Source organism: Bombyx mori, chromosome 15 (genome assembly GCF_030269925.1).
Source record: "Bombyx mori chromosome 15, ASM3026992v2".
Lineage (NCBI taxonomy): Eukaryota > Metazoa > Arthropoda > Insecta > Lepidoptera > Bombycidae > Bombyx > Bombyx mori.
In genome coordinates this window covers 7,404,411-7,427,240 of record NC_085121.1, presented here as the reverse complement: position 1 = coordinate 7,427,240, position 22,830 = coordinate 7,404,411, and the positions used below count along the sequence as shown (strand labels likewise).

Genomic DNA, 22,830 nt, shown 5'->3' with positions numbered 1-22,830 from the left:
TTTATCAATAAAAAAAATCATAATAAAAAATGTACACCCGAATAATTATTTTCTTTATACCTCGAATAGAACTTAAAATTAATATTTTTATAACATGGAACTTCGTTCCTATCCAGTGTCCCACGATACCACACATCTTTTTTTATTGCTTAGATGGGTGGACGAACTCACAGCACACCTGGTTGGAAGTGGTTACTGGAGCCCATATACATCTACTACGTAAATGCACCACCCACCTTGAGATATGAGTTCTAAGGTCTCAAGTATAGTTACAACGGTTGCCCCATCCTTCAAACCGAAACGCATTACTGCTTCACGACAGAAATAGGCAGGGCGGTGGTACCTACCCACGCGAACTCCTAAGAGGTCCTACCACCAGTAAACGTTATTATTTGTGTTAAAGCATTTTGTGAGAATCCATATAACTCAGATTTAAAACTTGTTTTCTCTAGGCTGGTGGCCGCATTTACATTATTGATGTCCATAGGCTTCGGTAACCACTGATGTGGGCCGTAAGATTGTTCACGCACACAAATCAAAAATTATAATCATAACATCTGTAACGTACGTATGCGTATTATCTTCTATATACGAGTATAATTTGATGACATTGTTAGAATAAAGAAGCACTCGTCATGGCTGGTCGTTTAAAATAGTGCTGTATCAAATATATTTTTATCAGATAAGATGAGCGGATGTACTCGCGGTCTACCTAATTAGGGAAAAAGTTTTGCATTCATAATACGGCTGTTCGGACCGAAACCTGATTAAGTTACAGCTTAATAACGCTATTTGAAATTAAATAGCGAATATTTTCTTTTTTCTATAACTGAATTCATACGTTGTAATAAAAAATAAAGTTGATATTTATTTTCAGTACCGTAAGTTCAATGTACTGTGTCACTGGCTACAACGACGCAACAAATTAGAAAGTTTCTGCAGGATATAACGGGGGTTGTGTTGTTTCAATAAATTCTGCGGATTACCTGCCTAGCCGGGGGGTTACTGGACGTCGATGAAGTTAGTTCACCATGGTTTATGGCTTAAACCGCTATGTATTGGCTGAGTGTCAACTAAACTGTGGTTTGTGTTTGATTATTTATGTGACATACATACATATATATCATATACATGTTTTTATTTGAACTCGTGGTCCCCCAGTCGAAATTCGGCTATAATTAATTTAAATTATAAGCTTAAACGTTATTATGGTTTTATTATCAGACTATTATACTTCTATAATCACAGATTTTGCTAAGACTATGTACACTATAGACAAAAAATATTAAAGACAAACAATATTAATTTATTCTCACTTTGATCACAAACTTTAAACATTGACAAAAGTTTGTCAGTAAAAAACAAAGCGTACATTATATATTATGTATATGTGTTGTGTCAAATATGTACTAGCGTGTGTAATGTTTCATTTATTGATTAAATGTACATATTATTATTTTTAATGTATAATTTAGTAAAAATATTAGCATTCTGCACTCCTTCTCTATATTATCTATAAGTATGGGAAATTTCATACTCCTACGTCCGAGCAATTTTATTAGTTAAAAGGGGTTCAATGTTTTTGTTTCACGTATTAATATATAGATTATTAAGTTTAGTTATCCTTTGAGATGTTTTAATAATATATTTAATTTAAGTATATCCTTAGTGGTATCTACCTGTGCCTAGAATCTGCCGTGCGATTCTGTAAGCGTTGTTTAACAAACTCGCACGTGAATTTGGTGTGAGTTTTCAAATTGGCATTCTGTAAATTTCATTGTAGTGCCGAATCTACACTAGCGCCCCTCGCGGGTGAATTGAACTAGCAAGCGTGAGTTTTTTTTACTAAAATGTATGAGTTGACGTTTGAAACGGCATTCTGTAGTGTAAATCACGTCGAATTTCGGCAAGAACTTCGCATCGCAAAATCATTTTATTTGTCAAATCAAAAGTTAGTGTTTTAAGTGTTTGTTGTGAGTGAGAATATACGAAAACGTTATAAACCGCTGTTAATTATTAAAAAAATACTATTAATTAACAAAATTGCACTTTAAAATAACTTTATTCTTCATCGATATTTTATGGAGCGTATGTTTTTATTGAAAACATTGTTGAAAGAGGCTGACGCTACGGATCAGCGTGAAATGCGTCGACAAGCTTACGAAATTCACAATTTATCACTTTTAACTTGAGATGACGACTATGTAAAAGTATAAAGAAAGTGTATAGATTGTCGAAGGATCATATGAACCAGTTAGGGTGTGAATTACACCCTTTGACGAAGACCACTAAAAGCCATTGAAAAGGACTTTCAACTCTTCTAAAGGTAGGTATTCCATGTCGTAAGATTGTGTCTTTATGTACAAAATAGGTACTTTAAAACATATTATTAAAGTTTGCTCATTTGTTTATATCCAACTCTCCCATTATTGTAAAACAATACCACTAAACTAATCTACCAAAAATATGTTGAAAGAATACAAATTAGATTCTCTAATAACTATGTGTATTGTATAATGATTATTTCTTAGTTTCAGTTATTGTGCACCTTGTTTATTTGGGCAAATGAAGTTACCAAAAAAATCATAAAAGAAAATATAAGAACATATTTGTCCCAGATATCCCAGTGTATATCTGAGGTTGTGGAGGCTCTGAACAACCCAGCAACTATATATAAATATTTAAGATTCCCGCAGAATGCTCAAGAATGGCAAAAGTTGAAGGAAAACTGAAGAAAAAAGAAGAAGGTGGTTTAAACTAAATAATTTTTTTTTTCTTCATAAAAAAGTACCAATATTAATCTAATACTAAATATTGCAGTTTTTGTAAAAAAATTAAAATCACTTTGGTTGTTGGGTGTATTGATGGGACGTTGGTGGCCTTAAAAAGACTGCTACCAATAAAAAATGGTTTTACTGTCACAAAGGCTATCATGCCAGAAAATGTACAATTTGTAAAGCCATTAATATTTTTCGAAATTCTGATGATATGTAATCCATAAACGAAATGTGTATTATGAACTATGTATTCAGATTGTATTCATTTCAGTTAAATTGAATTGTGTATATTGCTTTAAAGTTATTGTGAAATTTAGTATTTATATTAAATAAACTTTATTCAGTTATAAAAAAAAACAAAATAAAATCTACTAAAGATTAGTCAATGACAGCAAGTAATGACCATTATAATTATTTAACATCTTTTCGGTCGTTCTGTATATGCTCAACGTTCCAACCTTATGACACCTTTTGCCAAATTTTTTTTCATTTCAGCATCTAAATGGTTAGCTCACAGCCCACCTGGTGTTAAGTGGTTACTGGAGCCCATAGACATCTACAACGTAAATGCGCCACTAACCTTGAGATATAAATTCGAAGGTCTCAGTATAGTTACAACGGCTGCGCCATCCTTCAAACCGAAACGCATTACTACTTCAGAAATAGGCGATAATGCTATGCTAGCTAATACCTGCTAATAATGGTTAGCTAATGCTAATACGGAGAGAGATACTCCTGAAGCTTTGTAGCACCACCTTCATTCCACTGCCCGTAACTCAGTGAAAAGAACAATAGTTCTGTTAAAGAGTAGATTCAGGTGTCCATAGGGTGCCAATTTATCACCCTGATAAGGTAGCAAAAATAGCTGTTTTGCACAACATTTGCAATTGTGCAGAGCTGCCAGTTCCCATAATCTCAGATTATGAGATTACATTTACATTATGGTAGTCATGTTGAATTACTTTGTTAAATTCTACTAATTAGCTTACTTATAGTGTGAAGTAACTTCAAATATAAATTAATGATTTATAAAAATAGTTTTATTCAATAGTTATATACAATAATTTTGAAATTTGTTTGCATCAGTAATATGTGGAAATACAGGTTTAAAATTCCTAGCTGCATATGCTAATTCCACCAACAGTTCATCCTTCTTGCAGACTGTCGACTATTTATTCCCCCATGGTTGTTTAAGTTATATATCCTGGTACTGTGTAATTTGTTGTAATTTGAGTACACTCTGCTTTTCATTGAAAAGTGGTGAAATAGCAGGTCAGGTATTGAGGTGCTGAAAAAAATAAATTTATTTAAAAACAAGGTTAGTTAAAATACAATGTCTAGAATACATACAAGAAAAGGTTTTTATTAACAAGTAACAGCATTATGCACAAATCAATGTCCCTAATATGGTTGTTCAATGAATAGGTACTTTGACCTGAATAAACACTTACCTAACAAGCCAATCTCTTGACTAACATGAGACCTACTGTGGCTGGAGCTACTAGTAGTAGCATCACAATAAGTAGAAGTCACTTGCATTTAGTTAGGGGAGGATGACTGCAAAATAGGTGATTCTTGATGCAATGCTAAAAAGCCAATAAATATTAATTTTTAAAATGCAAGTTTTGTTTAGGTATTTATTTAAGATAATTAGGTATAACATACATACCTGTATGTTTGGGATTGTTCCAATACTGATACATTTTCCGAGTTGGCAATAAATTCTCCTTACAATATTCTGATGATGTGGATTAGTATTTTCAATCTGTTGTAGTTCCTTAAATATAATAAAATAGGTTATGCCTAAATTTTGTTCATTTATTTTAAACGGAGTATGCAGCCTTTAACCTACATAATGTCAGTTTAGTCAATACTCTGGAACTGCCTGCCACCCCTGTACCAATATGCACACCCTTTACCATAAATACAGTCACCTCTGCATCAATAAAAACATTCCAACAACATCAATCCAACTTGCAATGCCTAAATTGTTAATGATTTGATTTATTTAATTCAATATATATTTTTTTTGTTGGTGAATTTGAGATACAGATAAATTACCGATATTCCCTGTTAAAATAGAATATCAATAAAAACGTAGTAGATAGATTTATCATACATAAATAGATGTTAACATGTCCTAAATATCTCACCGGGAATGGATCATATCTGACAAGAGAATTTAATTCCTATATTTTTTTAATATCCTTGTTCTCTTATTGAACATGTTGAGATACGATTAAACCTTTTGTTTCGCTAGCTTTTAATCCAAAACGTCTATCAATGCCTCTATTTGCACCAATGTCGGATGAGAAGAACGCTCGTTAAGTCTGTTGGTAATATATTGAAATTTTAGATTAAAAAACAAATGGATGAACCATTGATAGCCTCAAAACTAACTTTTACTTACCTCATAATTTTTACTTAACGTTAAATTCACTCACAAAGTAACAAAAACTCTAGAAAAAGCAAAATAAAAACTTCCGACTGCTTGAGATTGTTTTGAAAACAAAATTTTGTTTTTTAATTCTGGTATTCGCCAGTGCACGCAAAGGAACTTAGCGTACATCCAGAAATTACAATTAATTTCATAAATATATGACTTTTAATTTTCTTTTTAGATATATTAGATGTGGCTTAGACACCAAAGCTTAAATTCATAGTATTTTCTTACAGAATGCTTATAAATACAACGAAAAACTGAAACCGGTAAGCTTCGATTTACATTTGCGCGTATACGGCTATCCCTAGTATATTATAAACAAACTTCGTTGTCACTTCACTTCGCTCGAGGCAGGGTAATTAAGATTAGTGTTTACAGAATGCCAAATCAAGGTCATTCTATTGCGAATGCGAAGTGATGGAGAATTTCGTAGTGAGATGCGAGTTCTTGTTTGAATTTTAGAGAATCGCAAGGCAGTGCCGTGCGATTCTGTAAGCGTTGTTTAACAAACTCGCACGTGAATTTGGTGTGAGTTTTCAAATTGGCATTCTGTAAATTTCATTGTAGTGCCGAATCTACACTAGCGCCCCTCGCGGGTGAATTGAACTAGCAAGCGTGAGTTTTTTTTACTAAAATGTATGAGTTGACGTTTGAAACGGCATTCTGTAGTGTAAATCACGTCGAATTTCGGCAAGAACTTCGCATCGCAAAATCATTTTATTTGTCAAATCAAAAGTTAGTGTTTTAAGTGTTTGTTGTGAGTGAGAATATACGAAAACGTTATAAACCGCTGTTAATTATTAAAAAAATACTATTAATTAACAAAATTGCACTTTAAAATAACTTTATTCTTCATCGATATTTTATGGAGCGTATGTTTTTATTGAAAACATTGTTGAAAGAGGCTGACGCTACGGATCAGCGTGAAATGCGTCGACAAGCTTACGAAATTCACAATTTATCACTTTTAACTTGAGATGACGACTATGTAAAAGTATAAAGAAAGTGTATAGATTGTCGAAGGATCATATGAACCAGTTAGGGTGTGAATTACACCCTTTGACGAAGACCACTAAAAGCCATTGAAAAGGACTTTCAACTCTTCTAAAGGTAGGTATTCCATGTCGTAAGATTGTGTCTTTATGTACAAAATAGGTACTTTAAAACATATTATTAAAGTTTGCTCATTTGTTTATATCCAACTCTCCCATTATTGTAAAACAATACCACTAAACTAATCTACCAAAAATATGTTGAAAGAATACAAATTAGATTCTCTAATAACTATGTGTATTGTATAATGATTATTTCTTAGTTTCAGTTATTGTGCACCTTGTTTATTTGGGCAAATGAAGTTACCAAAAAAATCATAAAAGAAAATATAAGAACATATTTGTCCCAGATATCCCAGTGTATATCTGAGGTTGTGGAGGCTCTGAACAACCCAGCAACTATATATAAATATTTAAGATTCCCGCAGAATGCTCAAGAATGGCAAAAGTTGAAGGAAAACTGAAGAAAAAAGAAGAAGGTGGTTTAAACTAAATAATTTTTTTTTTCTTCATAAAAAAGTACCAATATTAATCTAATACTAAATATTGCAGTTTTTGTAAAAAAATTAAAATCACTTTGGTTGTTGGGTGTATTGATGGGACGTTGGTGGCCTTAAAAAGACTGCTACCAATAAAAAATGGTTTTACTGTCACAAAGGCTATCATGCCAGAAAATGTACAATTTGTAAAGCCATTAATATTTTTCGAAATTCTGATGATATGTAATCCATAAACGAAATGTGTATTATGAACTATGTATTCAGATTGTATTCATTTCAGTTAAATTGAATTGTGTATATTGCTTTAAAGTTATTGTGAAATTTAGTATTTATATTAAATAAACTTTATTCAGTTATAAAAAAAAACAAAATAAAATCTACTAAAGATTAGTCAATGACAGCAAGTAATGACCATTATAATTATTTAACATCTTTTCGGTCGTTCTGTATATGCTCAACGTTCCAACCTTATGACACCTTTTGCCAAATTTTTTTTCATTTCAGCATCTAAATGGTTAGCTCACAGCCCACCTGGTGTTAAGTGGTTACTGGAGCCCATAGACATCTACAACGTAAATGCGCCACTAACCTTGAGATATAAATTCGAAGGTCTCAGTATAGTTACAACGGCTGCGCCATCCTTCAAACCGAAACGCATTACTACTTCAGAAATAGGCGATAATGCTATGCTAGCTAATACCTGCTAATAATGGTTAGCTAATGCTAATACGGAGAGAGATACTCCTGAAGCTTTGTAGCACCACCTTCATTCCACTGCCCGTAACTCAGTGAAAAGAACAATAGTTCTGTTAAAGAGTAGATTCAGGTGTCCATAGGGTGCCAATTTATCACCCTGATAAGGTAGCAAAAATAGCTGTTTTGCACAACATTTGCAATTGTGCAGAGCTGCCAGTTCCCATAATCTCAGATTATGAGATTACATTTACATTATGGTAGTCATGTTGAATTACTTTGTTAAATTCTACTAATTAGCTTACTTATAGTGTGAAGTAACTTCAAATATAAATTAATGATTTATAAAAATAGTTTTATTCAATAGTTATATACAATAATTTTGAAATTTGTTTGCATCAGTAATATGTGGAAATACAGGTTTAAAATTCCTAGCTGCATATGCTAATTCCACCAACAGTTCATCCTTCTTGCAGACTGTCGACTATTTATTCCCCCATGGTTGTTTAAGTTATATATCCTGGTACTGTGTAATTTGTTGTAATTTGAGTACACTCTGCTTTTCATTGAAAAGTGGTGAAATAGCAGGTCAGGTATTGAGGTGCTGAAAAAAATAAATTTATTTAAAAACAAGGTTAGTTAAAATACAATGTCTAGAATACATACAAGAAAAGGTTTTTATTAACAAGTAACAGCATTATGCACAAATCAATGTCCCTAATATGGTTGTTCAATGAATAGGTACTTTGACCTGAATAAACACTTACCTAACAAGCCAATCTCTTGACTAACATGAGACCTACTGTGGCTGGAGCTACTAGTAGTAGCATCACAATAAGTAGAAGTCACTTGCATTTAGTTAGGGGAGGATGACTGCAAAATAGGTGATTCTTGATGCAATGCTAAAAAGCCAATAAATATTAATTTTTAAAATGCAAGTTTTGTTTAGGTATTTATTTAAGATAATTAGGTATAACATACATACCTGTATGTTTGGGATTGTTCCAATACTGATACATTTTCCGAGTTGGCAATAAATTCTCCTTACAATATTCTGATGATGTGGATTAGTATTTTCAATCTGTTGTAGTTCCTTAAATATAATAAAATAGGTTATGCCTAAATTTTGTTCATTTATTTTAAACGGAGTATGCAGCCTTTAACCTACATAATGTCAGTTTAGTCAATACTCTGGAACTGCCTGCCACCCCTGTACCAATATGCACACCCTTTACCATAAATACAGTCACCTCTGCATCAATAAAAACATTCCAACAACATCAATCCAACTTGCAATGCCTAAATTGTTAATGATTTGATTTATTTAATTCAATATATATTTTTTTTGTTGGTGAATTTGAGATACAGATAAATTACCGATATTCCCTGTTAAAATAGAATATCAATAAAAACGTAGTAGATAGATTTATCATACATAAATAGATGTTAACATGTCCTAAATATCTCACCGGGAATGGATCATATCTGACAAGAGAATTTAATTCCTATATTTTTTTAATATCCTTGTTCTCTTATTGAACATGTTGAGATACGATTAAACCTTTTGTTTCGCTAGCTTTTAATCCAAAACGTCTATCAATGCCTCTATTTGCACCAATGTCGGATGAGAAGAACGCTCGTTAAGTCTGTTGGTAATATATTGAAATTTTAGATTAAAAAACAAATGGATGAACCATTGATAGCCTCAAAACTAACTTTTACTTACCTCATAATTTTTACTTAACGTTAAATTCACTCACAAAGTAACAAAAACTCTAGAAAAAGCAAAATAAAAACTTCCGACTGCTTGAGATTGTTTTGAAAACAAAATTTTGTTTTTTAATTCTGGTATTCGCCAGTGCACGCAAAGGAACTTAGCGTACATCCAGAAATTACAATTAATTTCATAAATATATGACTTTTAATTTTCTTTTTAGATATATTAGATGTGGCTTAGACACCAAAGCTTAAATTCATAGTATTTTCTTACAGAATGCTTATAAATACAACGAAAAACTGAAACCGGTAAGCTTCGATTTACATTTGCGCGTATACGGCTATCCCTAGTATATTATAAACAAACTTCGTTGTCACTTCACTTCGCTCGAGGCAGGGTAATTAAGATTAGTGTTTACAGAATGCCAAATCAAGGTCATTCTATTGCGAATGCGAAGTGATGGAGAATTTCGTAGTGAGATGCGAGTTCTTGTTTGAATTTTAGAGAATCGCAAGGCTGATATTAAATCAGTAAACATGATCACATCACTTAACACTTAATTCGGGTTTGGTTTTTATAACACGGATGTTATTCTGTCATCGTGGAAGTCTTTCGCAAACACTTATTGGCTTTAAATGAAGTTTTATATATAGTACTAGCTGACCCGGCAAACGTTGTGTTGCCTTAAATAAGATTTCTAGGGAAATTCTACTGTAGAAAAAAAAAACATAATACCTCATTATAAACAAAAAAAATATATCCAAAAAATTAAAATAAAAAATAAATGTTTGGGGTGGACAACCCTTTTCACTTAGGGGTATGAAAAATAGATAGTAGCCGATTCTCAGACCTACTGAACATACTATTTATACACAAATAAAACCAAAAAAACAGCTGAAAAATGTATAGTATTGTATAGCTCTCAAATATATTAAGTGTATAATCTATGATGTATAGTGAGTAAGTAAGACAGGAGACCGGCTTCGTCTTCATCCTGGCGACACCTGGCGGGGATAGCTGATCGATTGATAGTTGATCAGTAGTCGACCGGCGAGGGCGGGAGATCAAATTCAATTTAAAAAACATAAATTAAAGGAACTTGAAATTATAAACTCTGAATAAGAATTTATCGTACTACAATTATAATATTTGATTGCCATCTTGCAACCTTATTGCGGATCAGTGCATAGAATAAAAAAAATATTAATCGGGATGGAAAAATAGGGGTTGATCGTATAAGAGTGAAAATTGAGATTAATAATAATATGATTTTTTTTATTTTAAGTCATGACAAAACAAAATAAAAAATTTGCCAAAAAAAATTAAGTTTATAATAATTAACAAATAAAAAATAGGGGTTGATCGTAGAGGGGTGAAAATTTCAGAGTAATATGATTTTTTTTATTCTACGTTATGACAAAATAAAAACAACATTCTCCCAAAAAAATTTAAAGTTTTTAATTAGCAAATAAAAAATAAGGGTTGATCGTAGAGGGGTGAAAATTTAGGGTTGTATGTATTTTTGTATGTTGTATCATAAAAAAATAGAAATTAAAAATTTTGTCTAAAAATTAAAAAAAAAAATTTAGGGGTGGGCTACCCCTAACATTTAGGGGGATGAAAAATAGATGTTGGCCGATTCTCATAGATACCGGATAAGCACAAAAAATTTCATCAAAATCGGTCAAGCCGTTTCGGAGGAGTATGGCAACGAAAACTGTGACACGAGAATTTTATATATTAGATTGGCTTTATAGACCGACCATGCCGACGTAATAAAAGGCAATGAAATTTTAAAAAAAAAAAACATTCATATTTTTGTTCAATAGTGACTCCATTGCCAGTGCTCAAGAAAGGCGGCGAGTTCTGAAGGGTTATATTATAGTAATACTCACTAAGTCTTATCAAGATCGGATATAGTTTTATTCTTTTATAACTCAATTTACATTACAACGAGCCGACCATTTCATTACAAACGCGCGTCTTATATTGTTATGTTATAGACTATTTCCTTTGATTTTCTTTACGATTAGACTCGTTTAATGACTCTATTTTGTATTGTTATATTGTTGCATGATTCATATTGTGTTACAACTTCATTGATATTCATTCCTCAATTAGGAATGAATATGAACTAGATTTTAGGTTGTATATATCTACATACACGTTCTTAGTTTTTCAGAAGTCAGAGATATACACACACACCACACCCGCCAACAAACAAAAACACACACACACACACACACACACATATATATAGTAACTATACAATTTCAGTTTTGAGGCTCGACCATGCACTCTCGATGTTTAGTTAATCAACATAATTATTGTGCAAATTATTACTAACCTGAATAAAAAATCCACGATTACAACATTTCCAATTAAAACATTAGAAGTGCAATTTTACATGTTTTAATTTTGGCGGGTTTTCTGACTCTACCACAGACTATATCAATGTGTGTAGAGAACACTACTAGTGGCTGTAGGCACATACATCTACTATCGCCAAGAATTCAAACTTAGAAGCGTCTTTGTTTTTTTTAATGCGATAATCGGTCAGATCAAAGATTGTTACTTCTCAATTGGACTGTTTTCAATTTCATATATAACGTTAGATGTATCCTACATACCAAAAAACCAGTAGTGATCTGAACTAATAATAAAGTTTTTAAAATCCCTTTAATTCCAAGCGCAGTGAGTAATTAAATTTCTCTACGCCTCACAATGTAAGTACCTAGCCATAACGGTAAAAAAAGTGTTCTAATTTTAAAAAATGCATTTGAAATCTCACGGTTTAATCTCTTCAAAGCGCCGGTATATATTTGTATATATATATTTTTCATACAACGGCAATTTTTAAATAGCATTCGCCAGATTAAAACTGTCAAATCCAATTAAAACAGAGGTTAATGATATTTGAAGACAATTGAAACGTGGTTTAGATTCGCAATTTTGACGTACTTTTGCAGTCGACGAAAAAAATGATGAGGACAGTGACGAATTTCTGATGTTTGTATTTTAATACCAAGATCAACATAACGGACTAAAATAATGTATTTTGTATGTTTAAAGTAATAATGTATTTTCTTTGACTTTGACGAGTCGTAGACATAATTAAAACTACTTTTATGGCGTAAAATCTGGTCTTTTTTTCTTTTCTTTTTGAATAAATAATAGTTTAGAAAAACTAACAAAATACGCTTTTATAGAAAATCCAACTAAAAAATAGAAAATAAATTTGAATTAAAAATAGTGTACGAAAAAATGATTTTATTGTAAAAATGCGTATTTTGTTAGTTTTTTTTAATTATTATTTATTTTTCATTTTTTAGTTGAATTTCAATTTTTTCAATTATTTTTTTTCATTTTTTTTTAATATTGAATTGTCATCGGTCCTTAATAAGTATACCAAATTTGGAGTTAATCCGACGTTTTGAAGGGGGTCAAAATCATGTTCAAAGATTCCGTTACAAACATACATACGTCTGAAGCTAATAAAAGCGTAATAAAAAGAGTTTTAATTTCTGAATACTGCAGTGGGAAAAACGTGTCCCAAATGTCGCAAAGCAAATATTTACTTGTAGCGGTCCGTATTGTGAACTCGCACGGACGGGAGCTGAAATTCCGCCTGTTTCTTAGTCGTAAAATATTTTCGAGCATTTCGTTCTGAAGAGTAGCTTTTTACAATATTAATGAGTCTTCAGACCACATGTGTAAAGGTCCGCTGGGGTGAGTACAAAAAAGTTTTATTATTTCTTCTTGATCTACTTTCTCAAAAATGGACATTCAACATGGAATATGTTGAGATCCCTCCCTCATATAATACTTAGATAATTGAGGCCACAAGTCCCAACTCATCGAGTAATTGGCTAGATTTCGGTCTAATTTCTCAAAGTAATATGAATACATTCGCACTGCAATTCTCATGGACTCCGAAAAGTATTTGAGTTTCGGAGGCCGGTGTATGCACTCATTAAGGCCAGCAAGAAAATAATTCCCACTCAGCTACGAGTGTGTTTTATTTGAAATAATAGTGAATAAAACATAGAATGAAGGAGACAAGATACGTTATATTTTTCAGTCAATGTACGAAAAAAAATTATACATTTGCGAGTTCCCTCGAAACACTCATAGCAAGTAAATTCATTTTAAAAATTAATACCTAAAATATGTGTTTTGTTTAAAATATGTGTTTTGTTTTTGTAATTTTTTATTTTAAAAGAAGACATTATTTCATGTAAAAAAACTATTGAAATTGTTTTCTTTGTTGTCCAATTAAGCCTCGGAAATAATTATTAAACACAGAAAAAGTCGCTCGAAAAATTTTTTGGTACTCAACAATTTTGTCTTTACTTATTTGTATAGAGTTTAATAAATCAACACTAATAATAATATACACAGCATTTTACTAAAATCCAATTCTGTAGGAGAAGTTGATAAATAGCCGCTGAGAGTAAAGCTAATTCTGCCTTTTAAAATCGATACATTTGAAACAATTCAAGCGATCTTGGCTTGCGCTAAGCTAGCACCGATAATAACGCACACATTACAAATAAATATGTATCTATCTATCAGCCCATGGACGTCCACTGCTGGACATAGGCCTCCCCCAAGCCTCGCCACAAAGACCGGTCCTGCGCTGCCTGCATCCAGCGGATCCCCGCGAACCTCAATAGGTCGTCGGCCCACCTTGTGCGAGGCCTACCCACGCTACGTCTTCCAGTAAATAAATATACCACGACCTAAATCGTAGTTTAAAATAACCCTCAATTTCTTCTCTTTAAGACTTGAATCTTTTAAGTAAATATCAAATAACTAGGTCCGTTAAGCTATTTATTATTTGTATCGTAGTTAGATATTTAGTTAAGGTCTGTGCTATTAAAAAGTAAACTATCGTAAAACCTTTAACGTCTAACGAAAAAGTTGGGTTGCAACCGTTCTGCATAATTTATGACATAGGCCACGCTCACATGAAACTTTGTCTCTTAGTACGTAGCTATCCGTACGTAGAGATCCGGGAAGCCACTGACATAAAACCACCTTCCGCTGTCTATAGCAGAGCGGACGGTAAGGCGATTCAAACAAGACGAAAAAAAAGAAAGGTGCATTATTAAATATGTGCTTTGCGAATGTATTTAAAGCATGTGTTTTACATGTTTCAACATTTTAATACGAAAACAAGACTATTCTCAACACGGCTAACAAAGAGATGGCTAAGTCCTAATAAAGCGTTTACAATGCTTTTAATTGGTCGTGCCACATTATAGTTTTTTTCTTTTTCTTTATTGGTTAGATAGGTGAAGGAGCTCACAGTCCAGCTGGTGTTAAGTAGTTACTGAAGCCCATAGACATTTACAACGTAAGTGCGCCACCCACCTTGAGATGTAAGTTCTAAGGTCTCAATATAGTTACAACGGTTGCCCTACCCTTCAAGCCAAAAGCAACGCAAAGGCGCCGTCACCCGAAACATGTCTTGTCTTGGATTCCCCGGGATTCACTCTTTTAGGCTCCTTAAGAACTGGTCACCGTCCTCGTACAACTCGTCAATTACGACGAAGAGTTCGATGAGCGAATTAACTCATAGACGCAGCACACTGAGTTTCTCGCTGGGTCTTTTTAGTTGGTCGCGATTCGATCCGGTAGTACATTCTGCGAAGCACTACTCTTTCTAGGGCTAGTGTTAGCAAATTCTCTTACTTTGAGCTCTTGAGCCGACTCGTACACGCGTAGCTGGAATAGCCCCTTATGCTATTCGTGAGTAGGTAGGAAAAAGAAAAACATCATAGTAATACATTAATTAAATAGAATTACATTACATTGCAAGGAACGGAACATATTTTCAAGTAAACACAATCATTATTGATTCGAAATAAACAACAGTAATTCCATTTGAAATAATAGAATCCCTCATGGATAAATCAACTTGTCCTACTGTTATTCTTAACACTACGTTTTCAAAACGACATCCGGCCGGTCTGTCTGAGGTATCCGTTATCTTATGTTCAGCCGTTTATGTTGAACAGTTACCTGAGATACATGCTGATCAGTTTTTTATTCTAAGCAAATACAATGTTTATACTAAAAGCTGTGTATAAATTGCACTTAAGAGTTTAGATAAATTGGAAAATAGCACCCAATTGCCGTTGCAATATCGATTTTAACACAACCAATAGGCTTTGCGTATACTGGGTGTTAAGAGGCCACTTCCGAAAACGAAGACAGACGATAGTACGAATAACACCTTTGATGATGGAGTTATTTAGACAAATCTTGTAAATAAGTATTTCAGCAATCGCGCGAGTCTGCGCTGCGCTACGCCGCGCCTGTGCGTTCGTTGATCCGAGCATCAGCTGTTTTTGATTTTGTGTTTCATTGCTGGTTTTTTTAGTAATGTATTTTGTACGAAACTATCGTTTCATTTAGGTGTACTAACATGATGGAGCGTAAATAATGCTAATAAAACGTTTTAAAATATGATTTTTTTTTTAAATCAGTATCGATTTGTTTTCCGTGCCATCATCAAAGGTGTCATTAGTAGTTATTGTCTGTCTTCGTTTTCGGAAGCGGTCTCCTAACACCCAATATAATACATTAACTACTTGAATTAAATTAATTAGTTCGACTACTTTTACAAATACTCATATTGAATTTAGTATATTTGTGGAACTTTATCAACTACTTATTGAATATTTTACATTATACAAAATAAATTCGATGTGAGAAACATTATAAATATAACGGCTATCTTGATTGGTTTTGTAGACTCTTCTGTTTTACTTTTAGCTTTTTTGAATCATCACTGGCAATTCGGAGCCAAATTCCATTGAGTAATTTACACAGGAGCTATACAAACCCTTTCCGTGTCAGAGCGGAAAACAAATGGCGCCATTAGAGAAAATAACTAGATATCTATCGGCTGGTCCCATGTGCAACGTCAACTTATAATTAGATTACAATCGAACTGGTTCGTGTTTCATAGTTAACTACAACTGCGTAAATGAAACGCAACGGGAAAAAACGTATCATTAGGATGGTGTTCCAATTACATGAAATGAAGATCAAAATAAAATTTTATGATTTATGTTAAATTTAGTATAGATAAGAATGAAGAAATCCTTTTTGTAATTAACACTTCAGTGATATACTTAAATGTAGACAGCTAAAATGTTAAATATCAATAATAATGACAAGTCCAAGACGATTTAAAATTAGTGTGAGCCAGTGCACAGCCCAAAGTCTAGACTGGGATTCTCCATCAGCTGCGACAGGAACAGTAAAGAGAAGGAGATCATCATATCCGGAGCACGCTAAGAATATCAATCAAACTCAGGAACATAACACAATATTTGAAGCGCAAACCCCTTCTGACTCTGGCAGTGGCACTTCAAGGACTGTTAGTGAAAACGATAAGTCTGATAGTCTTATTGATGTAGAAGAGAGGATATCATGTATTATCAATGAAAATAGATCCTCTAACTCTGAATCTAGTGATGTAGATATCATAATAGAAAACATCTTAGAAAATTCTATAGAAGAAAACTTATGTGAAGTGCACAATGAAACGTTTGTTCATGATAGAGGTAAAACTTTTATACGCGATAAGAAAGTTCCAAATAAACGTAATTCTCAAGAAGAAGCCACACAAGACAAGAAATGTAAAGATCGAAAACCCAAAACGTCTGCACCGATTAAAAAAATAAATAAATCCACTGACGTCGTAAAGAGTCAGAGTAAATTCGCGAAGGATATCAAAAAGTTAGAAGATAAGTCTAGCGTTTTACCGGTTTATAAAAGTACGATTCCTGGTAGATCTACTGATCTGAACAGTAACGCTAAAAAGAAGGTCATATCAAAGTTGAAGTTGCCTTTCACTCCGCCTTCTGCAAAAACAATGGATAAACCAAAGATAAATTTCTTTCAAAACCGGACCAACGTGGAAGGTGCAAAACCGTCGCCTCTACTCTCATCTCCCGTCAGAAGAACAATATCAAACGAATATGTGAGGCTTAAATTTTCTAACGACACAGTGATCAGACGAACTATTGACGGAAAGTCCGCACCAAAAATAACACCTAAAATACAATCGATAATCCCTGAAAGTCCCGTCGATACCGAAGATCCCTTTCTTAATTTAAGTCCGAACAAAAAATACACTGTGACCACGAACAATAAAGTCAGATGTGATAAAGACAACTACGTGATTTTCGATCCGGACACTGGTTTTAGTCAGGGCCTATCCCGTTCTCGTATCCCGCAAATGTCACCTGTAAGTGACAAATCGCGAATACCACTCAAATCGCTCGAGCAAAGTACCAGTGCAGTGCGTAAACCAGCAAACGTTAGTGACTCGGATAGTGGTATACTATCGCCCAATTCTCCTGTGGATACTAGTGAAAAGAGTGCTTATTATGTGAACGCGGCTGTTTTCAGCGAGACAGCGAGGCAGTATACTTCTGAACTGGACATAACTATACTGGATCCAGTCCTGGCAAAGAAAGCTGCTGAGCAGATACAGGTAAGTCAAAACAATTACTAATACATAAATTTCACAATATTGTTTTTTTTTCTGATTTATTTTAAACTATTTTAGTCGATACCTCGAATACATCATTGTTTTATTAGTGAACAAACATCAAATCCAACCACTGTTCTGTTATGTTCAATGATTGAACATCAAGAAGTGTTTTAAATAGTAATTTTATGTTCATGACATAATAACGAATTATTCGTTTAATATTTTTTTAAATCTGCAAATAATGTTTGTAGCGACATCTGTTGTACATTAGGAAAATGAACCATAGTAAAGATGAAGAGCACGCTATGGGTTTTCGTAAATTAGATTTGTATTGATTTCATAAATTGAGAGTTTTTTGTCATTACTATTGCGCGATATTTTAATTGCAAATACTTTTGAAATATATTCCTTTAATAAAAGAAATCAAACAATTATTTTGTTTTGGACAAAATAGTGTCACTACTCGCCACTAGGTGGCACTGTTCTCCAGTTCTATTGAGAAAATCTTTTATTCTTGTTCTCGTTATTCATACGGCACCACACAGGCGTATTATTTAAAAGCAATCGTGCAGTTAATTTTTAAATGGGACCATTTAGCTCAAATAGCGGTGGCATGCGCCTGGAGTTCAGTTTTTTAATTATGGCACATTCGCTTACAATGTGTGATAGCAGAGACCACAAATTGTGGGTTGTCTGTTTATTTATGTTTATTTCTATAAAAAGCCTCATAATTATTGACGAATCTAATTTTTATTTTTAACTTAAGAGAACAGCTACATTGAATACCTCTCAATTTGTCGAATCATTTTTTCTCTATTAGCAAGAAATTGAAATTATTCCAAATCACAGTTATTTTGAAAGAAAAAAATTTGGAACAGTTTTATCATTTCGTCCACTCGAATATTTTCAGAAAGCTTTCCACAACAAAGTGCTTCGCTTGTTCACAATAGCAATTACTAGATTATTAACGAGTTGTCGCTTGTTATTCATTGCGTTTTACTTTAATGATTGAGTGTAGAAAATAAATGTTGTACAAATGACATTGAGACACAATATAAGTATTGTAAAATAGGTATTGTTTTAAACAGTTATAAGTATTGTATTGTTTCTATAAGAAATCGTCGAAATACTAAATTTAATTTTTTGCAAAATAGAAAATGTTAATGTAATTTATTTGATAAATTTTGGGTTTCGGTTTGACATTTTTTTAAATAGTTTTTAATTATGTACCTAATTAGCTAATTAGCTTTTTTAAATAGTTTTTCATTAGCTACGCAAAATTTTAAGGAGTTTTTAGGTCCATTATACGTTACTTTTGTTCCAGTTTTTTTATATATATATTTTCCGGCATTGTTTATTAAACAGCCTCTGAATAGGCTACATTCTTGTACAACAAATAAGCTCTATATAATAATACTTGATGGGTACATAAACTCAGAAATTGTAAACTAAAATACTTTTTATAGGAGTTCCCTCAATAGTTTCTAATCGAAAAAAAACCCCACTAAATACTAGTTTTATCGATTTCATATTTAACTTATTGCATGTCTATAGTGATTTGCAGTTTGCAATTTAATGCAGTACCACACTCAAATCGCATATGCATTCGACCTGTGAGAATCACCTGCCTGATTGCGACGGCGCGTGTACCGAATGTAATTTACTTCGAAGCATTCCATTCATGTTTTAAGAGAATTTATTGAAATCAAATCCATTGATCTGTATGCGAAACGAGCTTTGTACCATAAAATTCTGTCTTTCTTTACGTTTCAGCTCTATGAAAACCGAATTATATCCATTGATTTAAAATTTCATCAAAATTATTTGTGACATTTTTAAGAAGTCATCTGTAAATTTAAGTTATTATTATATAGTATACTGGGTGACCCGGCAGACTTCGTAGTGCCTGAATCGATAAATAGAAAACCTAAGCTTTTGTATAAAATAAACTTAAAACAAACAAAAGGAATCCGTCCGACGGGGGACACATCAAAGGAAAAACAAAATTGTTATTTTTATTTAATTCCGAGCATTTTGATATTTATCTACCTTCTAAACCTTGTCTGACTTCCACAAAAATTCAAGACCAAAATTAGCCAAATCGGTCCAGCCATTCTCGAGTTTTAGCGAGACTAACGAACAGCAATTAATTTTTATATATATGGATAAACGAATTTTCATTGATTTTTTTTATTACTTAATTGGGTGGACGAGCTCACAGCCCGCCTGGTGTTTAGTGGTTACTGGAGCTCATAGACATGCGCCACCGAAATTGAGATATAAGTTCTAAGGTCTCAGTATAGTTATAACGGCTGCCCCACACTTAAAACCAAAACGCATTACTGCTTCACGGCTGAAACAGGCAGGGTGGTGGTACCTACCAGTGCGGACTCACAAGAGGTCCTACCACCAGTGAATGATTATGCCAATAGTTCGCGTCATGGAGAGGAGAAGAATCTTGAATAACAGATACTGATTGGTAAAGTCTTACTTTCAATAATAGTTATCCAACAATACCAACTGATAGAATTATATTTTTTAAACTAAAATGACAACTTTAAGATTCCCATAATAAAATTAAAAGTAGTACCCCAAATCTTCCAAGTTCTAAAATATCTACAATTACTAATTTTAAATTAATTAAGCGCGGCCCCAAAAATTCCGAAGATGAAAATTCTGAACGTCAGGTAATGATTGGCGTTTATGTCACTAAGGAGTGCAAACAGCTTCATCCTCGAGGTAAGCACGCACTCCCAGCCTCTCTTCACGAGGGTCCTCCATATTCCCGGGCCGTGTACGGTCTTTGTACGTTAATGTAAAACGTGAAAATGTTTCATCACTTAATTTAGCTACGCGAAAACCGTGCGGTTTCGCCGAAGGCGTAAAGCCTGGAAATTTTGCTGTGTTTTTGTATAATATTCGAGAGGCGTGTATCTACTCGTTTTAACATTTTGAATGCAAAAACACGTTTCAGAACAAAACATGCAAATGTAACAAAAGAATAGAATATAATTTTTTTGTATGTTTATTTAACGTAGTTCTGCATATATATGACTAGCTTTTGTCCGCGTGGAATAGTTACTTTGGCATAACGCTAAATTTTATCTCTCTTTCTCTCCGCTTCTTCATTTACGTAGAAAGTGAAAATATTTTTGAATAACAGAATGTTGAGGATTTATTTAAGGTACCAAAATCACGCTTTTTACCCGACTTCAAAAGAGGAAGTTATCAATTCGACCATCATTTTTTATCTATGTATGTTCACCGATTTCTCGAGATTTTCTCCTGGTGGTAGGACCTCTTGTGAGTCCGCACGGGTAGTACCATCACCCTACCTATTTCTGCTGTGAAGCAGTAATGCGTTTCGGTTTGAAGGGCCGGGCAGCTGTTGTAACTATACTGAGACCTTAGCACGTACATCTCAAGGTGGGTGACGCATTTACGTTGTAGATGTCTATGGGCTCCGGTAACCACTTAACACCAAGTGTGCCGTGAGCTCGTCCACCCATCTAAGCAATAAAAAAAAACTTGAACCGATTCTGACAATTTTTTTTTTTTTTTTGTTCGGAAGGGTAGACTTCCCGAATGCTCCTGTTTACATCAAGATCTCATGATGGGATCTTGGAGAAATCTAGAAAGCTCTATAATTGTCAAAACCTATCTTGAAGTGATTTGGGTGTTTCAATGTTATAATAATTATCGTATTTATTTGGATAGGGATTTATATCATCTTTTTTAAAACACCTTCACAAATAATGCTTTATTTTAGAACAAATTTGGTTAGCATAAAAACGTTATAGTGAGCCAACCTTTAAATATAGACATATGCTGTCGCGGCCTTTTTTTAAGCTTTTAAATGGGAACAATTTTGTCATACATTATTTTAGCGTAACTTTAACCTCTCAAAAGGGAAAAATACCCCGATTTTGAAACATTCTTTATTGGTGCTCCGCTTGCATTGGTCTTAGCGTGATGTTATACAGCTTATAGCCTTCCTCAATAAATGAACTATCTCACAATGTAAGAATTTTTCAAATCGGACCAGTTAGTAGTTCCTGAGATTAGCGCGTTCAAACAAACTAACTCTTCAGCTTTACAATATTAAATAAATAAATAGTATAGATATTATTCCTTTTTTTTCCTACCGAAGCTGATGATGTAGAGAGACCATATTAGGGTAACCTTGACTAGTAGGTGAGCTCATGGGACTCAAACCTATAGACGGTACAAGACCGCGCGGCAGATCACCGTTACGATGGACCGACCAATTAAAGGCAGCTCTAAACGGTCCCGTTAATGAGTGCACAAGAAGGGCCGCGGTACACGAGGAATGGCGACATCTGGGGAAGCGTACTACCACCCGAAGTAATTACCACGACCATTCTGCCAAGAGTGCATGCGACTGAGATGAAGAAGAATGTGCAAAGGAGCCACCGCTGAAGCTGCCTTCAGACTACGCTATAATATAATAGCATATAGTATATAGCTCATAGCACAACAATATCGCGCACCATACATTGTTATGGACACGTTCACACTGTACTGTACTATATTATATTATTGGCTAAGTATACGCTGCTATGCTATATGGCACTATAGTAAAGCGTAGTCTGAAAGCAGCCTGAATGTTATTCCGATGCATGCCACAGTGGATTAATCTGCGTTCCGAATCGATGGTTTAGTGGGAACCATTTAAAACCGCATGCGAATATCTGTTCAAAGAAAAACTCTTTCGATTTTTGAAGTCTGCGTATATCTGATATATTTTCGCTCATATATCTGTTTACCGTATTATTATTAAGTACAAATTAAAATCTTGGTTTGCGGACATGAGACATCTATTCAACTGTAGCTGAAGCGTGTCTAGTGTAATGATTAAGCTATACAAAATGACTACCACATATAAATATAATATAATATATAACAATAAATAATAGGTTGGGGAAAAGTCTTTTCGCATTTTAGTATAATATAATCTATACTTATAACATTATAAAGAGGAAAGGTTTGTTTGTTTGTATTGAATAGGCTCCGAAACTACTCAACCGATTTGAAAAAATCTTTCACTGTTTGGAAGCTACACTATTTCCGAGTGATATAGGATATAATCTTTTTTGAATAAAATTAGGGATC

At 33.5% G+C, this 22,830-nt stretch overlaps 4 long non-coding RNA genes across 6 annotated transcripts; 2 read left to right on the top strand and 2 right to left on the bottom strand.

Moving 5' to 3' along the window:
• Window positions 1-1,698: 1,698 nt before the first annotated feature.
• On the top strand, window positions 1,699-4,585 carry LOC134200187 (uncharacterized). The gene is made up of 2 exons (XR_009974999.1): window positions 1,699-2,326; window positions 2,532-4,585. It is a non-coding gene; the product is annotated as an uncharacterized LOC134200187 (long non-coding RNA).
• Window positions 3,796-5,705, bottom strand: LOC119629579 (uncharacterized). Of its 2 annotated transcripts, XR_005245548.2 has the most exons (5): window positions 5,188-5,705; window positions 4,931-5,107; window positions 4,447-4,554; window positions 4,229-4,363; window positions 3,796-4,065 (listed from the first exon to the last, which is right to left on the bottom strand). It is a non-coding gene; the product is annotated as an uncharacterized LOC119629579 (long non-coding RNA). The 2 variants fall into 2 exon arrangements; XR_005245547.2 differs by having other exon boundaries at window positions 4,447-5,107.
• A 484-nt stretch (window positions 5,706-6,189) lies between these two features.
• LOC134200186 (uncharacterized) lies at window positions 6,190-8,589 on the top strand. Its single transcript, XR_009974998.1, has 2 exons — window positions 6,190-6,330; window positions 6,536-8,589. It is a non-coding gene; the product is annotated as an uncharacterized LOC134200186 (long non-coding RNA).
• LOC105842547 (uncharacterized) lies at window positions 7,800-10,434 on the bottom strand. 2 transcript variants are annotated; one of them, XR_005245550.2, is made up of 5 exons: window positions 9,192-10,421; window positions 8,935-9,111; window positions 8,451-8,558; window positions 8,233-8,367; window positions 7,800-8,069 (listed from the first exon to the last, which is right to left on the bottom strand). It is a non-coding gene; the product is annotated as an uncharacterized LOC105842547 (long non-coding RNA). The 2 variants fall into 2 exon arrangements; XR_005245549.2 differs by having other exon boundaries at window positions 8,451-9,111; window positions 9,192-10,434.
• Between the last annotated feature and the right edge of the window lie 12,396 nt (window positions 10,435-22,830).